This window comes from Struthio camelus, chromosome 2, assembly GCF_040807025.1.
Source record: "Struthio camelus isolate bStrCam1 chromosome 2, bStrCam1.hap1, whole genome shotgun sequence".
In the NCBI taxonomy this organism is placed as follows: domain Eukaryota; kingdom Metazoa; phylum Chordata; class Aves; order Struthioniformes; family Struthionidae; genus Struthio; species Struthio camelus.
The window spans coordinates 132716793-132730065 of NC_090943.1; the positions used below are offsets into that span (position 1 = coordinate 132716793).

General features: G+C 65.6%; 17 non-coding genes across 17 annotated transcripts; all 17 read left to right on the forward strand.

Annotated features, from left to right (window-relative positions):
* Nucleotides 1-285: 285 nt before the first annotated feature.
* Nucleotides 286-358, forward strand: TRNAA-AGC (transfer RNA alanine (anticodon AGC)). Its single transcript has one exon. It is a non-coding gene; the product is annotated as a tRNA-Ala (tRNA).
* Nucleotides 359-1073: 715 nt separating this feature from the next.
* Nucleotides 1074-1162, forward strand: TRNAY-GUA (transfer RNA tyrosine (anticodon GUA)). The gene is given in 2 exon segments: nucleotides 1074-1110; nucleotides 1127-1162. It is a non-coding gene; the product is annotated as a tRNA-Tyr (tRNA).
* A 674-nt stretch (nucleotides 1163-1836) lies between these two features.
* On the forward strand, nucleotides 1837-1909 carry TRNAA-AGC (transfer RNA alanine (anticodon AGC)). Its single transcript has one exon. It is a non-coding gene; the product is annotated as a tRNA-Ala (tRNA).
* Nucleotides 1910-2624: 715 nt separating this feature from the next.
* Nucleotides 2625-2713, forward strand: TRNAY-GUA (transfer RNA tyrosine (anticodon GUA)). The gene is given in 2 exon segments: nucleotides 2625-2661; nucleotides 2678-2713. It is a non-coding gene; the product is annotated as a tRNA-Tyr (tRNA).
* A 674-nt stretch (nucleotides 2714-3387) lies between these two features.
* TRNAA-AGC (transfer RNA alanine (anticodon AGC)) lies at nucleotides 3388-3460 on the forward strand. The gene has a single exon. It is a non-coding gene; the product is annotated as a tRNA-Ala (tRNA).
* Nucleotides 3461-4175: 715 nt separating this feature from the next.
* Nucleotides 4176-4264, forward strand: TRNAY-GUA (transfer RNA tyrosine (anticodon GUA)). Its single transcript is given in 2 exon segments — nucleotides 4176-4212; nucleotides 4229-4264. It is a non-coding gene; the product is annotated as a tRNA-Tyr (tRNA).
* A 674-nt stretch (nucleotides 4265-4938) lies between these two features.
* Nucleotides 4939-5011, forward strand: TRNAA-AGC (transfer RNA alanine (anticodon AGC)). The gene has a single exon. It is a non-coding gene; the product is annotated as a tRNA-Ala (tRNA).
* Nucleotides 5012-5726: 715 nt separating this feature from the next.
* TRNAY-GUA (transfer RNA tyrosine (anticodon GUA)) lies at nucleotides 5727-5815 on the forward strand. Its single transcript is given in 2 exon segments — nucleotides 5727-5763; nucleotides 5780-5815. It is a non-coding gene; the product is annotated as a tRNA-Tyr (tRNA).
* Nucleotides 5816-6489: 674 nt separating this feature from the next.
* TRNAA-AGC (transfer RNA alanine (anticodon AGC)) lies at nucleotides 6490-6562 on the forward strand. Its single transcript has one exon. It is a non-coding gene; the product is annotated as a tRNA-Ala (tRNA).
* Nucleotides 6563-7277: 715 nt separating this feature from the next.
* On the forward strand, nucleotides 7278-7366 carry TRNAY-GUA (transfer RNA tyrosine (anticodon GUA)). The gene is given in 2 exon segments: nucleotides 7278-7314; nucleotides 7331-7366. It is a non-coding gene; the product is annotated as a tRNA-Tyr (tRNA).
* A 674-nt stretch (nucleotides 7367-8040) lies between these two features.
* TRNAA-AGC (transfer RNA alanine (anticodon AGC)) lies at nucleotides 8041-8113 on the forward strand. The gene has a single exon. It is a non-coding gene; the product is annotated as a tRNA-Ala (tRNA).
* A 715-nt stretch (nucleotides 8114-8828) lies between these two features.
* Nucleotides 8829-8917, forward strand: TRNAY-GUA (transfer RNA tyrosine (anticodon GUA)). Its single transcript is given in 2 exon segments — nucleotides 8829-8865; nucleotides 8882-8917. It is a non-coding gene; the product is annotated as a tRNA-Tyr (tRNA).
* Nucleotides 8918-9591: 674 nt separating this feature from the next.
* On the forward strand, nucleotides 9592-9664 carry TRNAA-AGC (transfer RNA alanine (anticodon AGC)). The gene has a single exon. It is a non-coding gene; the product is annotated as a tRNA-Ala (tRNA).
* A 715-nt stretch (nucleotides 9665-10379) lies between these two features.
* On the forward strand, nucleotides 10380-10468 carry TRNAY-GUA (transfer RNA tyrosine (anticodon GUA)). Its single transcript is given in 2 exon segments — nucleotides 10380-10416; nucleotides 10433-10468. It is a non-coding gene; the product is annotated as a tRNA-Tyr (tRNA).
* A 674-nt stretch (nucleotides 10469-11142) lies between these two features.
* On the forward strand, nucleotides 11143-11215 carry TRNAA-AGC (transfer RNA alanine (anticodon AGC)). Its single transcript has one exon. It is a non-coding gene; the product is annotated as a tRNA-Ala (tRNA).
* A 715-nt stretch (nucleotides 11216-11930) lies between these two features.
* On the forward strand, nucleotides 11931-12019 carry TRNAY-GUA (transfer RNA tyrosine (anticodon GUA)). The gene is given in 2 exon segments: nucleotides 11931-11967; nucleotides 11984-12019. It is a non-coding gene; the product is annotated as a tRNA-Tyr (tRNA).
* Nucleotides 12020-12693: 674 nt separating this feature from the next.
* TRNAA-AGC (transfer RNA alanine (anticodon AGC)) lies at nucleotides 12694-12766 on the forward strand. The gene has a single exon. It is a non-coding gene; the product is annotated as a tRNA-Ala (tRNA).
* Nucleotides 12767-13273: the final 507 nt, after the last annotated feature.

Genomic DNA, 13273 nt, shown 5'->3' on the forward strand with positions numbered 1-13273 from the left:
CGCCTAGCTCTTCCTTTCCACCAGCCGCCACCAGCTGCACTCGCTCTAAGGTCTGCCCGAGCCCAGGAGGACAAACCCGCAGCAGCGGGGGGCTGTTTGTGCTCAGGGCCGCCAAAAGAGTTGGCCCTCAGCACCGCTTTCCTCACGAGGCATGTGCAGTGGGAAGGTGAGCGAGTGGGCTGAGCGCGAGGCCTTGGGAGGCCCAGGCTTTGCGTGCAGGGCCGCGCGGGGCAGCGGTGGGCACGGGGGACAGCGAGAGAGGAAGGACGGGGCCAGCTGTGGGCCGGGGAATTAGCTCAAGTGGTAGAGCGCTCGCTTAGCATGCGAGAGGCAGCGGGATCGATGCCCGCATTCTCCAAAGCTTTTCATTCCCCTTGACACGGCCAACAGCCCCTTTGCCCTCCGGCCGGGGCCTGTGGAAGTTGCACGGAGCCAGCAGTGTGCCTGGGCTGCAAAGAGGGCCACAGCAGCCCGCGCTGCTTCGAGAGCAGCGCCGCCAGTGCATCGAGGGACGAGATCGTTGGCCCCCTTGGCTCGGCACTTCCAGGAGGGCAGCTACCACCCTGCGTCCGGCTTTGGGGGCCCCCAGCACAGGAAAGGTATCGGTGAAGTGGGGCGAGTGCCGCAGACGGACACCAAGATGGTGGAGGCCTAGATCAGGGAGAGGCGGCTGCGGGCACGGGGCCTGTCGAGCCTGGAGAAGGGAGGGCTCCGCGGGGACCTAAGCAGCTGCCTGGCAGTAGGGGCCCTTACTGAGAAGACAGAGGCAGGCCTTTGCGGTGGCGCCCGGCTGGAGGGAAAGAGGCAGCCGAGGAAAAGGGAAACGCAAGGGGGTTGCAACGGGATCCGGGGAGCCTCTTTTCCCCACGAGGACAGGCCGGCAGGAGGAGAGGCTTTGCAGGCTGGAGGTTTGGAAGAGGCGCCGGGAGAAAAGCTTGAGCAACGTGGGGTGATCTCCGAGCTGAGGCTGCTTGGAGCAGGAGGTTGGACTAGAGAGGTGCTGAGGGCTGGTGCGAGGCGAATTATCGGGTGACTGTGCCATCGGGGCAGGGCTGGGCCAGAGCCCTGCTGTTCCTTCGATAGCTCAGCTGGTAGAGCGGAGGACTGTAGGCTCCCTTGCACGGCCATCCTTAGGTCGCTGGTTCAACTCCGGCTCGAAGGAGTGTCCTTTTGGCTCTTGGGCAGCCCCTGCTGCACCCTTGCCTTTTAGGTGTGCAGGTGCCCTCTGAGGAGGCACTGGTGAACTCAGGCGGGGGAGTGCTGGCAGCACGTCAGGGCTCGCGGGGCGTTGGCGGCGCACGGTGTGGAGAGCCTACCAGGCTCCGCCACCTTCCAGGCATTGCCAGGCAGGTCCGCGGCGGTGTTGCGGGTCCGAGCTCAGGCTGGGTAGCTGACTCCAAGGGCCAGCGTCCAGATCAACACCTTACGCGGCCAGGCACGAGCACGGCTCTCGGGCAGCTGCAGCGTAGCTCAGGCGGGGAGCTAGGGCGAGAGGCTCCGCTTGACAACATCTCCCATGCAAAAAAGCGGGCCAGGCTCCCGCTGAGGCCTCGCCTAGCTCTTCCTTTCCACCAGCCGCCACCAGCTGCACTCGCTCTAAGGTCTGCCCGAGCCCAGGAGGACAAACCCGCAGCAGCGGGGGGCTGTTTGTGCTCAGGGCCGCCAAAAGAGTTGGCCCTCAGCACCGCTTTCCTCACGAGGCATGTGCAGTGGGAAGGTGAGCGAGTGGGCTGAGCGCGAGGCCTTGGGAGGCCCAGGCTTTGCGTGCAGGGCCGCGCGGGGCAGCGGTGGGCACGGGGGACAGCGAGAGAGGAAGGACGGGGCCAGCTGTGGGCCGGGGAATTAGCTCAAGTGGTAGAGCGCTCGCTTAGCATGCGAGAGGCAGCGGGATCGATGCCCGCATTCTCCAAAGCTTTTCATTCCCCTTGACACGGCCAACAGCCCCTTTGCCCTCCGGCCGGGGCCTGTGGAAGTTGCACGGAGCCAGCAGTGTGCCTGGGCTGCAAAGAGGGCCACAGCAGCCCGCGCTGCTTCGAGAGCAGCACCGCCAGTGCATCGAGGGACGAGATCGTTGGCCCCCTTGGCTCGGCACTTCCAGGAGGGCAGCTACCACCCTGCGTCCGGCTTTGGGGGCCCCCAGCACAGGAAAGGTATCGGTGAAGTGGGGCGAGTGCCGCAGACGGACACCACGATGGTGGAGGCCTAGATCAGGGAGAGGCGGCTGCGGGCACGGGGCCTGTCGAGCCTGGAGAAGGGAGGGCTCCGCGGGGACCTAAGCAGCTGCCTGGCAGTAGGGGCCCTTACTGAGAAGACAGAGGCAGGCCTTTGCGGTGGCGCCCGGCTGGAGGGAAAGAGGCAGCCGAGGAAAAGGGAAACGCAAGGGGGTTGCAACGGGATCCGGGGAGCCTCTTTTCCCCACGAGGACAGGCCGGCAGGAGGAGAGGCTTTGCAGGCTGGAGGTTTGGAAGAGGCGCCGGGAGAAAAGCTTGAGCAACGTGGGGTGATCTCCGAGCTGAGGCTGCTTGGAGCAGGAGGTTGGACTAGAGAGGTGCTGAGGGCTGGTGCGAGGCGAATTATCGGGTGACTGTGCCATCGGGGCAGGGCTGGGCCAGAGCCCTGCTGTTCCTTCGATAGCTCAGCTGGTAGAGCGGAGGACTGTAGGCTCCCTTGCACGGCCATCCTTAGGTCGCTGGTTCAACTCCGGCTCGAAGGAGTGTCCTTTTGGCTCTTGGGCAGCCCCTGCTGCACCCTTGCCTTTTAGGTGTGCAGGTGCCCTCTGAGGAGGCACTGGTGAACTCAGGCGGGGGAGTGCTGGCAGCACGTCAGGGCTCGCGGGGCGTTGGCGGCGCACGGTGTGGAGAGCCTACCAGGCTCCGCCACCTTCCAGGCATTGCCAGGCAGGTCCGCGGCGGTGTTGCGGGTCCGAGCTCAGGCTGGGTAGCTGACTCCAAGGGCCAGCGTCCAGATCAACACCTTACGCGGCCAGGCACGAGCACGGCTCTCGGGCAGCTGCAGCGTAGCTCAGGCGGGGAGCTAGGGCGAGAGGCTCCGCTTGACAACATCTCCCATGCAAAAAAGCGGGCCAGGTTCCCGCTGAGGCCTCGCCTAGCTCTTCCTTTCCACCAGCCGCCACCAGCTGCACTCGCTCTAAGGTCTGCCCGAGCCCAGGAGGACAAACCCGCAGCAGCGGGGGGCTGTTTGTGCTCAGGGCCGCCAAAAGAGTTGGCCCTCAGCACCGCTTTCCTCACGAGGCATGTGCAGTGGGAAGGTGAGCGAGTGGGCTGAGCGCGAGGCCTTGGGAGGCCCAGGCTTTGCGTGCAGGGCCGCGCGGGGCAGCGGTGGGCACGGGGGACAGCGAGAGAGGAAGGACGGGGCCAGCTGTGGGCCGGGGAATTAGCTCAAGTGGTAGAGCGCTCGCTTAGCATGCGAGAGGCAGCGGGATCGATGCCCGCATTCTCCAAAGCTTTTCATTCCCCTTGACACGGCCAACAGCCCCTTTGCCCTCCGGCCGGGGCCTGTGGAAGTTGCACGGAGCCAGCAGTGTGCCTGGGCTGCAAAGAGGGCCACAGCAGCCCGCGCTGCTTCGAGAGCAGCGCCGCCAGTGCATCGAGGGACGAGATCGTTGGCCCCCTTGGCTCGGCACTTCCAGGAGGGCAGCTACCACCCTGCGTCCGGCTTTGGGGGCCCCCAGCACAGGAAAGGTATCGGTGAAGTGGGGCGAGTGCCGCAGACGGACACCAAGATGGTGGAGGCCTAGATCAGGGAGAGGCGGCTGCGGGCACGGGGCCTGTCGAGCCTGGAGAAGGGAGGGCTCCGCGGGGACCTAAGCAGCTGCCTGGCAGTAGGGGCCCTTACTGAGAAGACAGAGGCAGGCCTTTGCGGTGGCGCCCGGCTGGAGGGAAAGAGGCAGCCGAGGAAAAGGGAAACGCAAGGGGGTTGCAACGGGATCCGGGGAGCCTCTTTTCCCCACGAGGACAGGCCGGCAGGAGGAGAGGCTTTGCAGGCTGGAGGTTTGGAAGAGGCGCCGGGAGAAAAGCTTGAGCAACGTGGGGTGATCTCCGAGCTGAGGCTGCTTGGAGCAGGAGGTTGGACTAGAGAGGTGCTGAGGGCTGGTGCGAGGCGAATTATCGGGTGACTGTGCCATCGGGGCAGGGCTGGGCCAGAGCCCTGCTGTTCCTTCGATAGCTCAGCTGGTAGAGCGGAGGACTGTAGGCTCCCTTGCACGGCCATCCTTAGGTCGCTGGTTCAACTCCGGCTCGAAGGAGTGTCCTTTTGGCTCTTGGGCAGCCCCTGCTGCACCCTTGCCTTTTAGGTGTGCAGGTGCCCTCTGAGGAGGCACTGGTGAACTCAGGCGGGGGAGTGCTGGCAGCACGTCAGGGCTCGCGGGGCGTTGGCGGCGCACGGTGTGGAGAGCCTACCAGGCTCCGCCACCTTCCAGGCATTGCCAGGCAGGTCCGCGGCGGTGTTGCGGGTCCGAGCTCAGGCTGGGTAGCTGACTCCAAGGGCCAGCGTCCAGATCAACACCTTACGCGGCCAGGCACGAGCACGGCTCTCAGGCAGCTGCAGCGTAGCTCAGGCGGGGAGCTAGGGCGAGAGGCTCCGCTTGACAACATCTCCCATGCAAAAAAGCGGGCCAGGCTCCCGCTGAGGCCTCGCCTAGCTCTTCCTTTCCACCAGCCGCCACCAGCTGCACTCGCTCTAAGGTCTGCCCGAGCCCAGGCGGACAAACCCGCAGCAGCGGGGGGCTGTTTGTGCTCAGGGCCGCCAAAAGAGTTGGCCCTCAGCACCGCTTTCCTCACGAGGCATGTGCAGTGGGAAGGTGAGCGAGTGGGCTGAGCGCGAGGCCTTGGGAGGCCCAGGCTTTGCGTGCAGGGCCGCGCGGGGCAGCGGTGGGCACGGGGGACAGCGAGAGAGGAAGGACGGGGCCAGCTGTGGGCCGGGGAATTAGCTCAAGTGGTAGAGCGCTCGCTTAGCATGCGAGAGGCAGCGGGATCGATGCCCGCATTCTCCAAAGCTTTTCATTCCCCTTGACACGGCCAACAGCCCCTTTGCCCTCCGGCCGGGGCCTGTGGAAGTTGCACGGAGCCAGCAGTGTGCCTGGGCTGCAAAGAGGGCCACAGCAGCCCGCGCTGCTTCGAGAGCAGCGCCGCCAGTGCATCGAGGGACGAGATCGTTGGCCCCCTTGGCTCGGCACTTCCAGGAGGGCAGCTACCACCCTGCGTCCGGCTTTGGGGGCCCCCAGCACAGGAAAGGTATCGGTGAAGTGGGGCGAGTGCCGCAGACGGACACCAAGATGGTGGAGGCCTAGATCAGGGAGAGGCGGCTGCGGGCACGGGGCCTGTCGAGCCTGGAGAAGGGAGGGCTCCGCGGGGACCTAAGCAGCTGCCTGGCAGTAGGGGCCCTTACTGAGAAGACAGAGGCAGGCCTTTGCGGTGGCGCCCGGCTGGAGGGAAAGAGGCAGCCGAGGAAAAGGGAAACGCAAGGGGGTTGCAACGGGATCCGGGGAGCCTCTTTTCCCCACGAGGACAGGCCGGCAGGAGGAGAGGCTTTGCAGGCTGGAGGTTTGGAAGAGGCGCCGGGAGAAAAGCTTGAGCAACGTGGGGTGATCTCTGAGCTGAGGCTGCTTGGAGCAGGAGGTTGGACTAGAGAGGTGCTGAGGGCTGGTGCGAGGCGAATTATCGGGTGACTGTGCCATCGGGGCAGGGCTGGGCCAGAGCCCTGCTGTTCCTTCGATAGCTCAGCTGGTAGAGCGGAGGACTGTAGGCTCCCTTGCACGGCCATCCTTAGGTCGCTGGTTCAACTCCGGCTCGAAGGAGTGTCCTTTTGGCTCTTGGGCAGCCCCTGCTGCACCCTTGCCTTTTAGGTGTGCAGGTGCCCTCTGAGGAGGCACTGGTGAACTCAGGCGGGGGAGTGCTGGCAGCACGTCAGGGCTCGCGGGGCGTTGGCGGCGCACGGTGTGGAGAGCCTACCAGGCTCCGCCACCTTCCAGGCATTGCCAGGCAGGTCCGCGGCGGTGTTGCGGGTCCGAGCTCAGGCTGGGTAGCTGACTCCAAGGGCCAGCGTCCAGATCAACACCTTACGCGGCCAGGCACGAGCACGGCTCTCGGGCAGCTGCAGCGTAGCTCAGGCGGGGAGCTAGGGCGAGAGGCTCCGCTTGACAACATCTCCCATGCAAAAAAGCGGGCCAGGCTCCCGCTGAGGCCTCGCCTAGCTCTTCCTTTCCACCAGCCGCCACCAGCTGCACTCGCTCTAAGGTCTGCCCGAGCCCAGGCGGACAAGCCCGCAGCAGCGGGGGGCTGTTTGTGCTCAGGGCCGCCAAAAGAGTTGGCCCTCAGCACCGCTTTCCTCACGAGGCATGTGCAGTGGGAAGGTGAGCGAGTGGGCTGAGCGCGAGGCCTTGGGAGGCCCAGGCTTTGCGTGCAGGGCCGCGCGGGGCAGCGGTGGGCACGGGGGACAGCGAGAGAGGAAGGACGGGGCCAGCTGTGGGCCGGGGAATTAGCTCAAGTGGTAGAGCGCTCGCTTAGCATGCGAGAGGCAGCGGGATCGATGCCCGCATTCTCCAAAGCTTTTCATTCCCCTTGACACGGCCAACAGCCCCTTTGCCCTCCGGCCGGGGCCTGTGGAAGTTGCACGGAGCCAGCAGTGTGCCTGGGCTGCAAAGAGGGCCACAGCAGCCCGCGCTGCTTCGAGAGCAGCGCCGCCAGTGCATCGAGGGACGAGATCGTTGGCCCCCTTGGCTCGGCACTTCCAGGAGGGCAGCTACCACCCTGCGTCCGGCTTTGGGGGCCCCCAGCACAGGAAAGGTATCGGTGAAGTGGGGCGAGTGCCGCAGACGGACACCAAGATGGTGGAGGCCTAGATCAGGGAGAGGCGGCTGCGGGCACGGGGCCTGTCGAGCCTGGAGAAGGGAGGGCTCCGCGGGGACCTAAGCAGCTGCCTGGCAGTAGGGGCCCTTACTGAGAAGACAGAGGCAGGCCTTTGCGGTGGCGCCCGGCTGGAGGGAAAGAGGCAGCCGAGGAAAAGGGAAACGCAAGGGGGTTGCAACGGGATCCGGGGAACCTCTTTTCCCCACAAGGACAGGCCGGCAGGAGGAGAGGCTTTGCAGGCTGGAGGTTTGGAAGAGGCGCCGGGAGAAAAGCTTGAGCAACGTGGGGTGATCTCCGAGCTGAGGCTGCTTGGAGCAGGAGGTTGGACTAGAGAGGTGCTGAGGGCTGGTGCGAGGCGAATTATCGGGTGACTGTGCCATCGGGGCAGGGCTGGGCCAGAGCCCTGCTGTTCCTTCGATAGCTCAGCTGGTAGAGCGGAGGACTGTAGGCTCCCTTGCACGGCCATCCTTAGGTCGCTGGTTCAACTCCGGCTCGAAGGAGTGTCCTTTTGGCTCTTGGGCAGCCCCTGCTGCACCCTTGCCTTTTAGGTGTGCAGGTGCCCTCTGAGGAGGCACTGGTGAACTCAGGCGGGGGAGTGCTGGCAGCACGTCAGGGCTCGCGGGGCGTTGGCGGCGCACGGTGTGGAGAGCCTACCAGGCTCCGCCACCTTCCAGGCATTGCCAGGCAGGTCCGCGGCGGTGTTGCGGGTCCGAGCTCAGGCTGGGTAGCTGACTCCAAGGGCCAGCGTCCAGATCAACACCTTACGCGGCCAGGCACGAGCACGGCTCTCGGGCAGCTGCAGCGTAGCTCAGGCGGGGAGCTAGGGCGAGAGGCTCCGCTTGACAACATCTCCCATGCAAAAAAGCGGGCCAGGCTCCCGCTGAGGCCTCGCCTAGCTCTTCCTTTCCACCAGCCGCCACCAGCTGCACTCGCTCTAAGGTCTGCCCGAGCCCAGGCGGACAAACCCGCAGCAGCGGGGGGCTGTTTGTGCTCAGGGCCGCCAAAAGAGTTGGCCCTCAGCACCGCTTTCCTCACGAGGCATGTGCAGTGGGAAGGTGAGCGAGTGGGCTGAGCGCGAGGCCTTGGGAGGCCCAGGCTTTGCGTGCAGGGCCGCGCGGGGCAGCGGTGGGCACGGGGGACAGCGAGAGAGGAAGGACGGGGCCAGCTGTGGGCCGGGGAATTAGCTCAAGTGGTAGAGCGCTCGCTTAGCATGCGAGAGGCAGCGGGATCGATGCCCGCATTCTCCAAAGCTTTTCATTCCCCTTGACACGGCCAACAGCCCCTTTGCCCTCCGGCCGGGGCCTGTGGAAGTTGCACGGAGCCAGCAGTGTGCCTGGGCTGCAAAGAGGGCCACAGCAGCCCGCGCTGCTTCGAGAGCAGCGCCGCCAGTGCATCGAGGGACGAGATCGTTGGCCCCCTTGGCTCGGCACTTCCAGGAGGGCAGCTACCACCCTGCGTCCGGCTTTGGGGGCCCCCAGCACAGGAAAGGTATCGGTGAAGTGGGGCGAGTGCCGCAGACGGACACCAAGATGGTGGAGGCCTAGATCAGGGAGAGGCGGCTGCGGGCACGGGGCCTGTCGAGCCTGGAGAAGGGAGGGCTCCGCGGGGACCTAAGCAGCTGCCTGGCAGTAGGGGCCCTTACTGAGAAGACAGAGGCAGGCCTTTGCGGTGGCGCCCGGCTGGAGGGAAAGAGGCAGCCGAGGAAAAGGGAAACGCAAGGGGGTTGCAACGGGATCCGGGGAACCTCTTTTCCCCACGAGGACAGGCCGGCAGGAGGAGAGGCTTTGCAGGCTGGAGGTTTGGAAGAGGCGCCGGGAGAAAAGCTTGAGCAACGTGGGGTGATCTCCGAGCTGAGGCTGCTTGGAGCAGGAGGTTGGACTAGAGAGGTGCTGAGGGCTGGTGCGAGGCGAATTATCGGGTGACTGTGCCATCGGGGCAGGGCTGGGCCAGAGCCCTGCTGTTCCTTCGATAGCTCAGCTGGTAGAGCGGAGGACTGTAGGCTCCCTTGCACGGCCATCCTTAGGTCGCTGGTTCAACTCCGGCTCGAAGGAGTGTCCTTTTGGCTCTTGGGCAGCCCCTGCTGCACCCTTGCCTTTTAGGTGTGCAGGTGCCCTCTGAGGAGGCACTGGTGAACTCAGGCGGGGGAGTGCTGGCAGCACGTCAGGGCTCGCGGGGCGTTGGCGGCGCACGGTGTGGAGAGCCTACCAGGCTCCGCCACCTTCCAGGCATTGCCAGGCAGGTCCGCGGCGGTGTTGCGGGTCTGAGCTCAGGCTGGGTAGCTGACTCCAAGGGCCAGCGTCCAGATCAACACCTTACGCGGCCAGGCACGAGCACGGCTCTCGGGCAGCTGCAGCGTAGCTCAGGCGGGGAGCTAGGGCGAGAGGCTCCGCTTGACAACATCTCCCATGCAAAAAAGCGGGCCAGGCTCCCGCTGAGGCCTCGCCTAGCTCTTCCTTTCCACCAGCCGCCACCAGCTGCACTCGCTCTAAGGTCTGCCCGAGCCCAGGCGGACAAGCCCGCAGCAGCGGGGGGCTGTTTGTGCTCAGGGCCGCCAAAAGAGTTGGCCCTCAGCACCGCTTTCCTCACGAGGCATGTGCAGTGGGAAGGTGAGCGAGTGGGCTGAGCGCGAGGCCTTGGGAGGCCCAGGCTTTGCGTGCAGGGCCGCGCGGGGCAGCGGCGGGCACGGGGGACAGCGAGAGAGGAAGGACGGGGCCAGCTGTGGGCCGGGGAATTAGCTCAAGTGGTAGAGCGCTCGCTTAGCATGCGAGAGGCAGCGGGATCGATGCCCGCATTCTCCAAAGCTTTTCATTCCCCTTGACACGGCCAACAGCCCCTTTGCCCTCCGGCCGGGGCCTGTGGAAGTTGCACGGAGCCAGCAGTGTGCCTGGGCTGCAAAGAGGGCCACAGCAGCCCGCGCTGCTTCGAGAGCAGCGCCGCCAGTGCATCGAGGGACGAGATCGTTGGCCCCCTTGGCTCGGCACTTCCAGGAGGGCAGCTACCACCCTGCGTCCGGCTTTGGGGGCCCCCAGCACAGGAAAGGTATCGGTGAAGTGGGGCGAGTGCCGCAGACGGACACCAAGATGGTGGAGGCCTAGATCAGGGAGAGGCGGCTGCGGGCACGGGGCCTGTCGAGCCTGGAGAAGGGAGGGCTCCGCGGGGACCTAAGCAGCTGCCTGGCAGTAGGGGCCCTTACTGAGAAGACAGAGGCAGGCCTTTGCGGTGGCGCCCGGCTGGAGGGAAAGAGGCAGCCGAGGAAAAGGGAAACGCAAGGGGGTTGCAACGGGATCCGGGGAGCCTCTTTTCCCCACGAGGACAGGCCGGCAGGAGGAGAGGCTTTGCAGGCTGGAGGTTTGGAAGAGGCGCCGGGAGAAAAGCTTGAGCAACGTGGGGTGATCTCTGAGCTGAGGCTGCTTGGAGCAGGAGGTTGGACTAGAGAGGTGCTGAGGGCTGGTGCGAGGCGAATTATCGGGTGACTGTGCCATCGGGGCAGGGCTGGGCCAGAGCCCTGCTGTTCCTTCGATAGCTCAGCTGGTAGAGCGGAGGACTGTAGGCTCCCTTGCACGGCCATCCTTAGGTCGCTGGTTCAACTCCGGCTCGAAGGAGTGTCCTTTTGGCTCTTGGGCAGCCCCTGCTGCACCCTTGCCTTTTAGGTGTGCAGGTGCCCTCTGAGGAGGCACTGGTGAACTCAGGCGGGGGAGTGCTGGCAGCACGTCAGGGCTCGCGGGGCGTTGGCGGCGCACGGTGTGGAGAGCCTACCAGGCTCCGCCACCTTCCAGGCATTGCCAGGCAGGTCCGCGGCGGTGTTGCGGGTCCGAGCTCAGGCTGGGTAGCTGACTCCAAGGGCCAGCGTCCAGATCAACACCTTACGCGGCCAGGCACGAGCACGGCTCTCGGGCAGCTGCAGCGTAGCTCAGGCGGGGAGCTAGGGCGAGAGGCTCCGCTTGACAACATCTCCCATGCAAAAAAGCGGGCCAGGCTCCCGCTGAGGCCTCGCCTAGCTCTTCCTTTCCACCAGCCGCCACCAGCTGCACTCGCTCTAAGGTCTGCCCGAGCCCAGGCGGACAAGCCCGCAGCAGCGGGGGGCTGTTTGTGCTCAGGGCCGCCAAAAGAGTTGGCCCTCAGCACCGCTTTCCTCACGAGGCATGTGCAGTGGGAAGGTGAGCGAGTGGGCTGAGCGCGAGGCCTTGGGAGGCCCAGGCTTTGCGTGCAGGGCCGCGCGGGGCAGCGGTGGGCACGGGGGACAGCGAGAGAGGAAGGACGGGGCCAGCTGTGGGCCGGGGAATTAGCTCAAGTGGTAGAGCGCTCGCTTAGCATGCGAGAGGCAGCGGGATCGATGCCCGCATTCTCCAAAGCTTTTCATTCCCCTTGACACGGCCAACAGCCCCTTTGCCCTCCGGCCGGGGCCTGTGGAAGTTGCACGGAGCCAGCAGTGTGCCTGGGCTGCAAAGAGGGCCACAGCAGCCCGCGCTGCTTCGAGAGCAGCGCCGCCAGTGCATCGAGGGACGAGATCGTTGGCCCCCTTGGCTCGGCACTTCCAGGAGGGCAGCTACCACCCTGCGTCCGGCTTTGGGGGCCCCCAGCACAGGAAAGGTATCGGTGAAGTGGGGCGAGTGCCGCAGACGGACACCACGATGGTGGAGGCCTAGATCAGGGAGAGGCGGCTGCGGGCACGGGGCCTGTCGAGCCTGGAGAAGGGAGGGCTCCGCGGGGACCTAAGCAGCTGCCTGGCAGTAGGGGCCCTTACTGAGAAGACAGAGGCAGGCCTTTGCGGTGGCGCCCGGCTGGAGGGAAAGAGGCAGCCGAGGAAAAGGGAAACGCAAGGGGGTTGCAACGGGATCCGGGGAACCTCTTTTCCCCACAAGGACAGGCCGGCAGGAGGAGAGGCTTTGCAGGCTGGAGGTTTGGAAGAGGCGCCGGGAGAAAAGCTTGAGCAACGTGGGGTGATCTCCGAGCTGAGGCTGCTTGGAGCAGGAGGTTGGACTAGAGAGGTGCTGAGGGCTGGTGCGAGGCGAATTATCGGGTGACTGTGCCATCGGGGCAGGGCTGGGCCAGAGCCCTGCTGTTCCTTCGATAGCTCAGCTGGTAGAGCGGAGGACTGTAGGCTCCCTTGCACGGCCATCCTTAGGTCGCTGGTTCAACTCCGGCTCGAAGGAGTGTCCTTTTGGCTCTTGGGCAGCCCCTGCTGCACCCTTGCCTTTTAGGTGTGCAGGTGCCCTCTGAGGAGGCACTGGTGAACTCAGGCGGGGGAGTGCTGGCAGCACGTCAGGGCTCGCGGGGCGTTGGCGGCGCACGGTGTGGAGAGCCTACCAGGCTCCGCCACCTTCCAGGCATTGCCAGGCAGGTCCGCGGCGGTGTTGCGGGTCCGAGCTCAGGCTGGGTAGCTGACTCCAAGGGCCAGCGTCCAGATCAACACCTTACGCGGCCAGGCACGAGCACGGCTCTCGGGCAGCTGCAGCGTAGCTCAGGCGGGGAGCTAGGGCGAGAGGCTCCGCTTGACAACATCTCCCATGCAAAAAAGCGGGCCAGGCTCCCGCTGAGGCCTCGCCTAGCTCTTCCTTTCCACCAGCCGCCACCAGCTGCACTCGCTCTAAGGTCTGCCCGAGCCCAGGCGGACAAACCCGCAGCAGCGGGGGGCTGTTTGTGCTCAGGGCCGCCAAAAGAGTTGGCCCTCAGCACCGCTTTCCTCACGAGGCATGTGCAGTGGGAAGGTGAGCGAGTGGGCTGAGCGCGAGGCCTTGGGAGGCCCAGGCTTTGCGTGCAGGGCCGCGCGGGGCAGCGGTGGGCACGGGGGACAGCGAGAGAGGAAGGACGGGGCCAGCTGTGGGCCGGGGAATTAGCTCAAGTGGTAGAGCGCTCGCTTAGCATGCGAGAGGCAGCGGGATCGATGCCCGCATTCTCCAAAGCTTTTCATTCCCCTTGACACGGCCAACAGCCCCTTTGCCCTCCGGCCGGGGCCTGTGGAAGTTGCACGGAGCCAGCAGTGTGCCTGGGCTGCAAAGAGGGCCACAGCAGCCCGCGCTGCTTCGAGAGCAGCGCCGCCAGTGCATCGAGGGACGAGATCGTTGGCCCCCTTGGCTCGGCACTTCCAGGAGGGCAGCTACCACCCTGCGTCCGGCTTTGGGGGCCCCCAGCACAGGAAAGGTATCGGTGAAGTGGGGCGAGTGCCGCAGACGGACACCAAGATGGTGGAGGCCTAGATCAGGGAGAGGCGGCTGCGGGCACGGGGCCTGTCGAGCCTGGAGAAGGGAGGGCTCCGCGGGGACCTAAGCAGCTGCCTGGCAGTAGGGGCCCTTACTGAGAAGACAGAGGCAGGCCTTTGCGGTGGCGCCCGGCTGGAGGGAAAGAGGCAGCCGAGGAAAAGGGAAACGCAAGGGGGTTGCAACGGGATCCGGGGAGCCTCTTTTCCC